This window comes from Lactuca saligna, chromosome 5, assembly GCF_052625555.1.
Source record: "Lactuca saligna cultivar CGN05327 chromosome 5, ASM5262555v1, whole genome shotgun sequence".
NCBI classification, from domain to species: Eukaryota; Viridiplantae; Streptophyta; class Magnoliopsida; order Asterales; family Asteraceae; genus Lactuca; species Lactuca saligna.
Genome location: NC_136421.1, coordinates 250,737,085 through 250,752,214, shown reverse-complemented (window position 1 = coordinate 250,752,214; position 15,130 = coordinate 250,737,085).

The window sequence follows — 15,130 nt, the reverse complement described above, 5'->3', positions numbered from 1 at the left end:
GACGTGAGACTCACGACAAGCTCGAACCTTATAGTGAGCTGTGTATTTTTATCGGCTACCCACATAAATCCTTTGTTTATCTCTTCTACAGACCGAGTGACAATGTCGTCTTCATTGCGAGGAGATGAGTCTTTCGCGAGAGAGAGAGAGAGCTCATAGGCCAAGGAGACAGTAGGAGGCAAATTGACCTTGAAGAACTTCAAGAGTCAAGCAGTGAAGGAACCTCAAACACTAGCGAAAACTTGAAGAGGAAACTCTTGGTGAGCCGATTGACGAGTTTGTACCTCAGAGGCGTTCCAGTAGAGTTAGAGTTCCACCTGAGTTTCATGGTTTCCATATTACCGTAGAAGGTGATACATTTATCAGTGATAGCACACTGGTAAATTTGGATGAACCTAATACCTATAAAGAATCCATGGTAGGCCCTGAATCTGCTAAATGGAAAGAGGCTATGGACAACGAGATTCAATCCATGTATGACAATCAAGTTTGGAACTTGGTTGACAATGTATCGGGTCGTAAGCCAGTGGGGTGCAAATGGATCTTCAAGAAAAAGACCGACATGGACGGGAAAGTACGCACTTATAAGGCACGAATGGTGGCAAAGGTCTTTACTCAAACTTCGAGAGTTGATTATGATGAGACCTTCTTGCCAGTAGCGAAGATTAAGTCTATTAGGGTTATGCTAGCCATAGCTACATTTCATGATTATGAAATATGGAAAATGGATGTCAAAATCGCTTTCCTTAATGGAAAGTTGGCTGAGGATGTTTACATGAGTCAGCCAGAGGGTTTTGTCGATGCAAAGTACCCAAGTGGAGTGTGTAAGCTTGAGAAATCCATTTATGTGTTGAAACAAGCATCTCGCAGATGAAATCTTTGTTTCGATGAGAAAGTCAAAGAATATGGCTTTTCGAGAAGCGAGGACGAGTCCTGAGGATATGTCAAGGCTAGTGGGAGCATAGTTAGCTTTTCGGTGTTGTATATGGATGCCATACTACTCATATGAAGTGTCATCCCAACCTTGCAGGAGGTTAAGTCCTGGCTTGGTAAGTGTTTCGCTATGAAAGACCTCGGAGAAGCTGCCTATATTCTGGGAATAAGGATATTGAGAGACAGGAGTAAGAGACTAATTGGACTTAATCAGAGTACCTACTTGGATAAGGTGTTGAAAAGATTCAGAATGCAGGATTCCAAGAAAGGTGACTTACCGATCCAGAGTAATGCAAAACTGAGTAAATCTTAGAGTCCGAGTACAGAGGCTAAGATAGTTGAGATGAGTCGAATACCATATGCTTCCGCAGTTGGCTCGATCATGTATGCTATGACTTGTACCCGCCCTGATGTGGCCTTTGCTTTGAGCATGGTTAGTAGATATCAAGGGAATCTGAACAAGGCTCACTAGACTGCAGTAAAGAACATTCTCTAGTACGTGTGTAGGACTAAGGATTGGGACCTTACCCTAGGTGGGAGTGATGACTTGAGGGTGGTGAGGTATAGTGATGCTAACTTTCAAACCGACAGCGATAATTTCTGCTCTCAGTCGGGCTGGGTGTTTACTCTGAATGGAGGAGAAATAACTTTGAAAAGTTCCAAGCAGGAGATAGTAGTTGATTCAACATGTGAATTAGAGTGTATAGTAGCAAGCGAGGCAGCGAAGGAGGTGATATGGCTGAAGAACTTCATCGGAGACCTTGGAGTTGCGCCAGCTATAAAGGAGCCTACGCTCGACAGAAAATACCACTTCATTAGACATCGAATAGAAGGACTCCTCGTGGCAAAGAGGGTATCGTCTGAGGAGAACCCACCAGATCTCCTCACGGAGGGACTCAGTAGGGTTAAGCACTTACAACATGCAAGGCGCATCGGGCTGAAGGAAGATATTATTTTTAATGATTAGATAGCTTTCGAAACTTGTAATAGTTGAAATGTAATTGACCTTTGATGCTTAAATAAAATGTGTTTTTTATTTACTAGTATGGTACTGTCTTATGTCAATCATTTACTATTGTTTCACTTTGTATATTTTGAGTTCCAGAATAATTATATTATTCAAACTATCCACAGTCGATCATATGTTGGAAGTATGTATTGAAGCAAGACTGTCATAAATTTGGCTTGTAGATTTCTTTGAATTGCATTAGACATAGCAAAGTTTGCTGCAACATTCATGAGTGCTCATAAGGTCTGAGTATTGGATTAAACCCACACTTACTTGTATCACTTCATGGAATTTATCTCGAGTGATCGTGAGACGATAATATCATATAAGTCTTCAAACCAAGAGATATGAGTTGTTGACTATGAGTTTGGTGTACATTGATAGTACGAAACCGCTTCAGTAACTTGATGCTATAAAACTTGATGTTGTGTACAATTTGATGAGTAGTTAGTACAATCATATGAGTTGAAGTTTATCTGTTCTTTTTAGTCCTAGGAGGATTAAAAGTGAGGGGCCCAGGATATCGCTTTTAATCCTCAGTATTCTACCATCTTATTCAGGGGTTTGCACCTTGTGAAGCTCACAAACTCCCATATATCATCCCTTAGCATGGAATGATACATTGTCCTCCTCATGTCCTCATCAGTAGCATACTGAGGAGTCAATAATGCTTATTCCTGAAACTTGGCGGTGATCTCCGCCACAGTCTTGGTGGTCTGCTGTAGGTCATGAAACTCTCTCACTAGTCGTTGCATCTCGATCGGTGGTGCAAACTCCATATCAAATCCCTGAACAAACTCGGACCATGTCATCTCAGCCACACTGGCTACTCCCACCTGACTAGTTACCTCTCCCCACTAGTCTCGGGCTCTGTCTCTCAGCATAAACGAAGCAAAACCCACCTTTGCCGCATCAGAGAAAGAACTCGTACGCTGGGCGTTCTCGGTATCTCGCCACCCATCATCGGCTAACAATGGGGTACCTGAACCCGAAAAACTCTGGCGCCCCACATGCCTTGAACTCCCGGAACGAGGGAGTTCGGGCCCTAACCTAGCCCACATTAATTTCAGCTCTGAATGCCCTGAGCCTATCCTCCATAATCTCCATCATGCCCCCCTTTACTGTCCTAAAGATAATTGGGGTAGCATCAAGGATGCCCTTCATAACCTCTGCTGCAATGAGCTCACGCAACCTCTCGTCATTAGGATCAGTAGTGTCGCCTGACCCAGACCCAGATGCTGATCCTGTTACCCCTCCTCCAAATCGTGTCACCACCATACTAAACTGCAATACCAGAAAATATAATGATAATGATGTCAATAGAAGGGATCCTCCCACACCGGTCCTCCTAAGAGCTTCCAGGACTAACCTCAGTTTGGGTACAGGTCCTGTGATTTCAGTAGTACGGGCCCAATACTACCTTCCACACCTACCTATACCTTCCCTAGGGCTCTACCTAGTAACTCCAATTCATCCCAAAACAAATCATATCCTATAGACTACTACATATTTCCAATCCTAGGTGACCCTAAGATTTTCTCTACCCATACCAACGATACTAATCATAACATGTTGCCTTTATGCATGCAAATTATACACAGAAAAGATCAAATAGACTTTCGAATAATAGATTCTACCCTAGGACCACAACCAAACGAGGAACATGAAATAAGGCCCAATCATTCATTCTTAGTCTATAAGCTCCTAACCGTATACAATTTTAAAAGCATACACGTAGCAAGTTCCATACAATTGTCATAACTCAAATATCAATATAACATGGCTAACACATTGGGGAATCACTTACTTGGCTCAGCTGATCACGTGCGTTGTACTCTCCTCTTTTCCATACTTTAAAAGTTCTAAATTTTATTTATTATTTGAATACAATTTTACCATTTCCTTAGTTTGAGTCCTGACACACTCGAGGATGTGCCCGAATCCCTGAAACCAAGGCTCTGATACCAACCTAATATTCAAAAGAATTTTTTCGTTTTTGATTAACCAAATTACTGTCTACAAACCATGAAATCCCAAATACAATTGTTTTCAAAGTTCATATTAAGTACAAATTTTATTTCAAATCATCATAGTGTCCCATAGAAAATGCCTAAGAGAGTGCACACTGCACCATCAAGCCTTGCCCTTGCCCTTGGGCTCAAATGTAGCTGAAACAAATCCACAAACGGTAAGCTAATGCTTAGTGATTTCCCCAGAGCATACCACACATACAATCCACATAACATATATCATATTAGCCATAAAAGCTACACATATCATATAAGCCATGCATACAAAAAATAAGGATGTCGTGGGCTCCTCCCAAGGTCTTACTCCAGGATGCCATGGGCTCCTCCCATGGTCTTTAACTAGAAAGATATGGGCTCCACCACATGGTCTTACATCTAGGTGCTATGAGCTCCCCCATGGTCTTTACTTGAAAAGCCATGGGCTCCCCCATATGGTCTTACATCCAAGTGCCATGGGCTCCTCCCATGGTCTTCCCTGCAAGTAACACATTTATAGGTAGCAAAACACTAGAATAACTAACTATCATAACATATATCTCTACAATCAACAAGTATGCCATATATCACAAAATAGGTTGGCCTTGGTGTCTTTGACCCATTGGTATGGTGAGGAGACCCACCTCTCAAATGCTGAATTGACAAGCTAAGATCGGATTTATTCCACACACTACTCCTCCTCAACTGCATGTAGTCATCATGTGATTAACTTGTCACGATCCCATCAATAACCTCAAAGACAACCCTGATCAACCCTAGTCAAAGTCAAGGTCAACAGTCTATGTTGACCTCAACACGCCGACTGCATCCAAAAACTCGTCGAGTTCCTCCCGAGTTCATTCCAATGAATCCCGAGTCAACTCGCTGAGTCACCTTAGTGACTCGTCGAGTTCATCAATTGTCCAGAAATCCTAAAGTCCATTCTGATCAAAACCCTAATCCTTTACTACACTCAATAGGAAACTTAAAAACAGGCAAACCCCACCCCGACTCGTCGAGTCGACTAAGGGACTCGACAAGTTCCTTTAGTCCTTTCCATGTTCAGTCCTTTTTCATTGGGATATAAGGTCCCAAACTTCAGATCTAACCTCCCATATTGTAGATACCACGTAAAGTTGCAAACTTTAGGTGCATGTAAGGCCACTCAAGGCCCTAACATCTAAACTAGGTTCATATAAGGTTTTTGTGCATGGAAAGTGGCTAGACTATATAAAGTGAGCAACTTTATGTTATTGGGGACCTAGAGAGGTCCTGATCTGGAAACATATCCTTGTGATAGGTCTAGATCCAATTTTGACTCCATTTTGCCCCAAAAATGGTCATTTACTAGCAAGAGAAGGGATCTAACCAACTAGAGATCAATGTGACATCTTCATACCTCAATATGATGGCTAATACATAGTAGATGTTGATTCTTTGGCTCCCTTCCTTGATCTTTCTTCTCCAAGCTCTAAAATCCTTAACAAACACCCCAAAATTACTCACAAAAGCTTGTTTTCTCACTCAAGGAGGTGAAAGGATGAAATAGGGTTTTCTCTGGCATATAGGGTGGAAAGGGAGGCCACAAGAGGTGGGTTATGTTCTTTAAATATGGTACAAACCCTAAAAGTTAGGATTTATCTTTACAGCTCCTACTCGTCGAGTCGGGGCATTCCGACTCAACGAAGGTCCCGAATCTTGTGTCCTCATATTAGTCTCAACTCGACGAGTTGGAGCATCCCAACTCGCCAAGTCCATGCACAAAACCCAAAAAGAAACATATAAATCAAGGTTGTAGAACTCGCTATTTGGTACCTGCTCGGCCGACTGGGGAGTAGCAAGTACTCGGGAGTACTCGGATTTAGTAAATCATGTAGAAATATTTTTAGGAAAATTATATATGTCAAAATCATAAGTTAAAATCATAATTTAATTGAAATATATAATAAATAGATATATGTGAATACATAAAAACTGAAATACACACAAATGTCTCACTTCATAAATAATTACTAAAAATTTAAGATATATATGTAGTAATAATCACATGTGTCTGTTAAATAATAAATCATTAAATGTATTATACATATTAATCTTGAAATTCTTGATTTTTTTATGTTTTTATGATAATTTTGGCCCTTTGACCGAGTTTGACCGAGTTGGTCGAGTTTGACCAAGTAGGCCCGAGTAAGACCAAGTAATATCGAGTAGGCATGAGTTAGAGAGATGTTGACCGCTTTTTGACCGAGTTGACCGAGTTTGATTTAATCCTAGTTTTTTTGCCGAGTTCACATTACTCGCCTCGGTGGAGGGTCGATTCCGAGTAATCGGCCGAGTAGGCAGAGTTTTGCAACACTGATATAAATTAACAATACCTAGAACAAGTGTTACACCCAACCCATTGAAGAGGGAGTTGTATCTTGGAGGTACCAACGGTAACTCTATTGCTAATTAAGATTTTACCTTGATTGTTTTGTATTTTTTTAATTGAATTTGTTAAGTGGGTTGAAAAATATAGGGTTTCCTTGTATTGTGGGTTGGGAAAGATGAAGAAAAATGAAAGATAAAAACTGATGTGGCAGTAGGTTAGGAGGGAATGACTCCCTCCTGCTTTATCAATGATGGAATTTATATTCTATTTTTTAAAGGTTTATCATTTATATTGGGTAACACAACATTATATCTACTATTCTTAATAAAAAAGTAGTTCTTGCTACATGTTGATTTAATAAGCATTTCGCCACATGGCATCTTTCTACAACATTCTTCTTCCATGTGTCATCACTTAGCTTCAATTTTAATTTAATTTATTAAGTAGCTCCCATAAAATCAATTTTTTTTTGTTTCCATTTATTTTCATTGATATTGAATTGATGATACCACAAATCTAGGAGTAAATGAAGGATTAAGGTTTTGAAAGTCAAAATCCGTATCTTTATGATTTCAATTACATTTTTCTTCGATGTTTAGGGTTTCCAATTCATATATACCTACAACCCTCATATCAATCGACAATTAATACATGTTATTCTAAATCGCAATATATTGTAGTTTCCGTCTTATCTCTTTTTAAATTGTAGTTTACTTCAAGTGAATAATCATATTCCAATTAGAATTGCAATTCTTTCGCAAACTTTCATGTTTAGTTGCCACTGCTTTAGCTGTTGTAAAGTGATTGCAATGGTAAGCTTCGCTTAAAAGAATTGTTTTGTACAAAGAAAATTTTATTAATCAATTTTGTTTTTTTCTTTGTGCATCAAAGACATTATCCATATTAAGGTAATAACCATCCATGAAATGCTAATACATGGTAGAGGATATTAAAGTTTTTAGAATTAAATGGAAACTATAGGGAAGTTAGAGTTACAGAGAAAGTGTTCGATGAAATGCCTGAAAAGGATTATTTTACTTTGACAAATAATGATGATAATGGAATCGGTGAAGAAGAAAACATCCCTCCCAAAAAAAAACCTTGTTTTAGAAATGGTTATTGTGATGGTAGTTGGTGGACCTAATAATGTTGTGTTACACTTGATTCCATTGCAACATAAAGAGCAAATTGGTTGGATTAATGTTTTCATTTATTTGACTTTCATTCCTTCTTATTAAAACTTTTCTTAGAAAAATTCTACCCCATTATAACAATTCAATCCAAATAAAAAATAATTTTAACTGTCGTAATTGCATATCAGTTGGCTTGAACTTGACTCTTGATGATTTTTAGAAGGTTAGTGATCAAGTTCCGTTTCTTACTGATCTTAAACCAAGTAGAAAACACGTTATGGTAGCCATACATAAGGTTAGAATCGTAAATTTCTTTTTCTCAAAGTTCAATGCAGACAACTTTGGATTTTTGTTGTACACCCTAAATTTTTTCTATATCCAAGCATTCCACAAACATTACTAATTAAAAACATTTATTAAAGTTCGTCCCAAAATCATATATTGCAGAAAACACGGGTGTGTGTGCTGCGATTAAGTCGGGCCATTCCTTTCCAAACCAATGATACCTGAAACCATAAACAAAACTGTAAGCACGAAGCTTTGTGAGTTCCCCAGAGCATACCCCACATAATCCACATAATCACATAAACCATATCAATCACATAATCCATGCATATAAACATATAAGGAAGCCATGGAAACCCTCTAAGGTCTTACACCGGGTGCCACTGGAACCCGCATGTGGTCTTAGCCCACTGCCACGGGAACCCCTACACGGTCTTAACTACCGCCATGGGAACCCCCACATGGTCTTAGCTAACCATAGAAATGTCATATAAGGTAAACATGCAAACATACTAGGATGCCATGGAAACCCTCCAAGGTCTTACAACGAATGTCATGGGAACCCCCACATGATCTTAGTCTGGAATGTCATGGGAACCCCCACATGGTCTTATATACAATTGCCTCAGGAACCCCTCGGGGGTCTTTCATGCAAGTCTCACAAAGACAACTAGCATACCACATACCACATACCACATACCACATAATCACCTAGTATACCACATATAACTAATTACCATGGGAACCCCCGCACGGTCTTCACATAAATGCATAATGTTTAAATAGTACATCCACAATAATCATCACAACTAGATAAATGGGCCAGCCTTGGTGCCTTCGATCCATCGGTATTGTGAGGAGACTCACCTCACACTGCCGAAGTCCCGCAGATAAATCTCTGGCTGTTGGCTGAGTGATTCCCGAATTGTCAATCATCAAGACAAAACCCAATTAACCATTTGGGTTTCAATGCATAACCTTAAATCCACACTTGGGGTAAATGGACCATTTTACCCCTAACCTAGCTTGGTTCAAAACCAAGGCCCAACTCACAATCTGAAGGCTCAAAAGCCAAATAATCAACCAAGGCCCAACATAAGGCCCAATTTTCCAAACTGGACACAAACCTCTACATGGTCTTACCTTAAGGCCCAACCATTTATTCTAGTCCAAACACTTGGCATTCCGATGGTCCAATATCTCATAATCATCAAGGCCCAATTATATATCTATAGAAAGGTATCGAGACGCTCAACACTATTATCAATTCCAGCCTGCCATAAAATATCCCGAACCAAAATCCACTTTCGATAAAAGTCCGAGCTGACAAATTACCGAGATACCCTTTTTACCCAAAACTCAACGGAATACCCGAGCAACCAAAATACATTATCTAACTCCAACTAGGTCTAAAGCTCAGCCCCGTAGGTATTTGTAGCTTGATAGCACTTAATCCTTGGTCACCAATTCAAAATGGGAACAATTCGAAACATGATGCTACAATTTTACTTTCATTTTTCTCAATTATAACATTCAACTTTCATATTAATATCATTTATAGCATTTACTTTCATCTTAATGATAATTATAGCATTTTTTTCAATTTGAAGTATAGCATTTTACTCTCATTTTAATGTGGTAGCATTCAACTTTTATTTTAATGTGAATATAGAGTTTTACTTTCATTTCTTTTTCAATTATATCAATTTAACTTTTATATTAATGCCATTTATAGCATTCTATTTTCCTAAAATGGTTTTTTTCGAACATGGACAGGAAATTAAATAAAAAAACATTTTTTTGTAGCATTGTACTTTGTAAAATTGTCTATTTCGAAGAATTTTGAACATGGGGTGGAAAACTTAAAGAAAAAACATCTCTTATAGCATTCTACTTTCTGGAAATTAACATTTATAACATTCTACTTTGTAACATGATATTTTTTTTAAGATTTTGAACCCAGAAGGAGTAGAGAAGGTCTTGTGGTTGAAAAATAGTTAGTAAAGAGAACATTTTATATTCGCTAATCTTTGGACAAAGAAGCATTTCTATTGGAACGTTGTATACGAAAAATGTTTGTACTTTTATGGCATGTAAGTATGTTTTTTATTATCTATGTCATTTAAAAATAATTGATTAATAATTACGAGTTCTTACTATAATTTTTAATTATTTTTGTAACCGTGGTTCCTACGGACTATAACCTAGTATTTTAATAAATTAATTATATTAAAAGAAATAATAAACAAAATAAGATAAACGACATAAGTAACCACTATGGCCTTGTCTTGATTGACGCAAGTGTAATAAGTAATTTCGAGTTTAAAAACGATAAAAAGAATGGTCGTATTTGGATCGTTTGAAATATTGACATTTTACATTTGACTAAATTAGCAAACAATAGAAATACAATCAAATAAGTCCATGCAAATTTTAATTTTGGAAGAGGGACAAGGCAAGTCGATATACATTATGAATTTATGGGTTTATGATCATTAAAAATATTTTTGATGATTATCATATAATTATATTTTAATATTTGATGTAACCATTGTTACAAACAACTTTCCACATAGACGGCATATTAACACAGTTAGAACTGCTAACTCAGTCAATTTCTGAGGGTAATATAGTCACTTTACACCATTCGTAGATGCAAAATCAAACAGTAAGTTTTAGTCATCAGTTGACTCAGTCAGAAGTGCTAATTCAATCAGCTTTTAACATATTCAACTCTAACTTAACTCAGATAGCAACTATCAAACAACCTCTAAGATTACATATTTTATTTTAAGGTTTAAGATACTAGCTGAAAAGCTAATTAATAGTTGAAAAGTTAGTTGTTAGATAAAAAATTAGTTGATAGCTGAGAATTAGCTAATAAAAGTGATATTTTTGTGAACCTAGTTTATAAGCTATGTGAAACTAACTAATAAACTAGTTGAAAGATATAAAAAAACATGTAAGGCAATATATTTCTTATAAGTAATTAAGAGTATATTTAGATAAATTTTAAAAAGCTCTCGAAAAGCTAATTGAACTAGCTTTTTTAAAAAACTAGCTTATAAACTACTTAGTTTGCCAAACATTACAACTTACAAAATCTCAAAAATAGGTTAGTTGTGGCACACCAAACACAGTGTAAGAGTATCCATAATTATTAGTTCAATGATAAAGTTGAATGAGGTAACAAGTTTAATTGTCATTCAGTAGATGAAACTCTACTCTTGTGAAATGTCACATTAACATTCAATGAATTTTGAGTTCAACGACTATTGATATATCCTTTGTCGAATCATTTTCGGAGTACCGACCACTATGGTTCCACCAACATGGTTCGACCCAACATGCCAAATTACCTACTTGAACCATGAGGGGGTACTTAACTATGTTTTGATTTGTAGATACCCGCCAAATACTAAAATAATTCAAATTTATATCATACATACTTATAAACCTAAATTTTTTTCTCAAAATCTCATGCATTTGAAACTCCCATTCTTTTTTCCTTTCACCACATTCATTTGAAACTCCCATGACCTTTCAATTTCTTTATAATAATAATTATAATTTGGTAATTAGGTTAAATAAATATCAAATCTAAAGTGTATTGATGTATAAACTAAATTTTAATATTAAAATAGTATCTTTAATTCTACTTATAAATTATGTTTTTTAACTTTTAACATATTATACTTAATTTATTAGTTTTAATATATTGTTGGATGTAAACCATTATTATTTTAAAGGTATAATTTTCCAACAATTTGTATAAAATACTTAAATTATTAATTAAAATATAACATTATAGGTTCAACTTAAATATAAATTTTATTTAACTTAAACAACCCAAAGATTATTTTATAAATAGTTAAAAGTGATAAAATGTAGTGTCTTTCTAATAATGATTGTAAGTTGGTTAATAATGTTAAATAAATATCATACCTACAATGTAATCATAAATAGACTAAATTTCAATTTTAAAATAGTATCTTTACTTCTACTTATAAAGTTATGTCGTTAAATTTTAACATATTATACTTAATTTATTAGATTTAAAATGTTGTTGCATGTAAACCATTATGAGTTTAAAGCTGCAATTTTTGAACAGTTTGGACAAAATACTTCAATTGTTAATTTAAATATAACATTACAGTGTCAACTTAAATATAATGTTCAGTTCCACTAAAAAAACCAAATAGTATTTTGTAAATAGTTAAAAGTGATAAATTATAGTGATAAATGCAAAAACTAAATTGTAATATTAGTTTAACTAAAATATTTCCTAAATGTATTTATATAATCGTTAAAACTTTTCAAATAAGTAGCTTAAAATAACTTATAATAACAACAATTAAAAATAACTCTATATAAATGATTATAATGTTGCCTTTAAAATCAAAAAAATAATGTTTGATGTTTTAAATAATTATAATAATAGAAATTAAAACATTAAGCAAATAAATTTTAAAAAATTAGTTAAAAATAACAACTATAAATAATATTAAACCATATATAATATTTAATTTTATTAATGTGTAACTCGCGAGTGGAAATCATTCAAACGATTGAGATTATAACGTTATAATAGATTTATATATTATCATATAATTCAAAACAATCAATATATTATATCAAATTAATATACGAATTATTATATCAAATTTAACAACAACGTTAGTGTTATATTTTAAAAAATATATATTTGTAAAGACTTTAACTATATAGGTGTTTCTACGCATTACAATGTAACCTCAAATATAAATTTCAGTTCCATTTAAAAAAACTAAAGTATATTTTATAAATAGTTAAAAATGATAAATTGTAGTGATAACAGCAAAAACTAAATTGTAATTTCAATTTAACTAAAATATTTTTAAATATATTTTTATAATAGTTAAAAGTTTCCAAATAAGTAGCTTAAAATAACTTACAATAACAATAGTTAAAAGCAACTCTATATAAATGATTATATTGTTAGCTTTAAAATAAAAAAACAATGTTTGATGTTTTAAATAATTATAATGATAGAAATTAAAACATTAAGCAAATAAGTTTTAAAAAATTAATTAACAATAAAAACAACTATAAATAACATCAAATCATATATTATATTTAATTTTATTCATTTGTAACTCGTGGGTAGAAGTCATTCAAACAATTGAGATTATGAAGTTATAATAAATGTATATATTATCATTTAATTCAAAATAATTAATATATTATATCAATTTAGTATATATAAATTATTATATCAAATTTAACAACAACGTTATTGTTATATTTAAAAAATCATATATTTGTAAAGACTTCAACTATATAGGTGTTTTTGCGCAACGCACGGGCATTCGCCTAGTATACTTATAAATGAAACATTTTTACGTGCACCACATACATTTGAAACATCTATGACTTTTCAATTTCCTTTTAATAATTATTATAAATTGGTTAGTAATTTTAAACTAATGTTAAAACCAAAAACGAATCATAAATTAATTAAACCACAATATTAAAATATAATATTTTACTTCTACTTATAAAATTATGACTTTAACTTTCTTATTAGGTTAAATATATTGTCGTATGTGAACACATGTTATTTTAAAGTCACAACTTTTGTATAATTAATATATGATTTTATGCAAATAATTAAATTATTAATTTCAATATAATGTTTAACGTTTAACTTAAATTAAAATTTCTGATAAATTTGAAAAGAATCGAGAGACTATTTTATAGATAATTAAAACTTATAAATTATAGTGTTAAACTTAAATTGTAATCCTAAATTAACAAAAAAAACCATGAAACTGTTATTTATAATCATTAAGATTTTTTTTTTAAAATAGCTTAAAAATAACTTACAATAAGAATAGTTAAAAGTAATATTATATAAAAAATTATGATTTATCTTTAAAAACAAATTCAATGTTTGTTGTTTTAAATAATCATAATCGAATAAGCTAACAATATTTATCAAATAAATTTTAAAAAATTTAAATTTCTGAAACCAAATTAAAATAATTAAGAGCTTCCAAATATGTTATTTTAAATAACTTACAATAACAATAGTTAAAAGAAACATTATATACAAAAATTATATTGTTACCTTTAAAAACAAAAAACAATGTTTGATGTTTTAAATAATTACAATGATAAAAATTGAAATCTTAAGAAAAAAAACTTTTTAAAATTAATTAATCATAACAACAACTATAAATATCATTAAACCATATATTATATTTATTTTTATTCATGAGTAACCCGCATGTGGAGACCATTGAGACAATTATGATTATAGAGTTTTAAAAGATATCCGCATTATCATATAATTCAAAATAAACAATGTTTATACCAACTTATTATAAGATTTATTATATAAGAGCTAACAAAAACGTCATTGATATGTTTAAAAAACATATATTTATAAAGATTTCAAATATATTATTGTATTCTGTACAATGCGCGGGTAGTCGTCTAGTAGTATAAAAAATGCATGGATCAAGCACTTGGCACTAGCAAATATAACATGCAGTAATAAGGAAAGCAATTGTCTGACTCGTAGGGATACAAGCAAAAACAAATGTCACCATGAAAGGTCTACATATAAAAACAATGCAAGCAAAATACTAACAACTAAACATGGAGTAAACATTAGCCACAAAGTTGGAGTAAATACTAGAAAATATAAGCACGTGGTAAGAGGGAAAAAATTTCATATTCGCATCCAACACTAATAAAAGCACATTTGAAGGACAATGTGTTGGAAATAATGTCGAAGGTCATTAACTGTGTGATAATATTTCTAATAATAACGTAGTCCTTTTGGGTTGGCCTCATAACCCAAATACCAATAAGGAAATGTACATAATAATTTGTTAATTTATTATGAATTAATAAATTAATTAGAAATTGTATTGGTAATTAGTTAAAAGGTTTTAATTAATTAAAAAGCTTCCATATTAATTGTAACGACCAAAAATTTCAAAAAAAATTAAACTTTTCAAAAGCATCCCAATTCATTAAGTTATTACAAAAAGGTTTTCAATATATTTATTATCAGAGTATTCCCAGATCCATATCATAAAGCATAAACACGAGGAGCGGTACGATCATGCCTTTGCCTTGCCACGGTCTCCTGAAGAACCTGAAAAACATTAAACCACAACTGTACGCCCGAAAGCTTAGTGAGATACCCCCAAAATACCAACCACATATACCATACACACAACATGCTATATCATATCGAATCACAGAACAGTCATGCATATCGGGTCTACTGGGTGACTGGTCCGCCGTGTCGGGCCTTCAGTCCACCTGGTCCACCCTCCGAGTCCAGTCATGTCCCTCGAGTCTGCAGTGTGGTTGGTCCGCCCGCACCGGGCCTTCAACC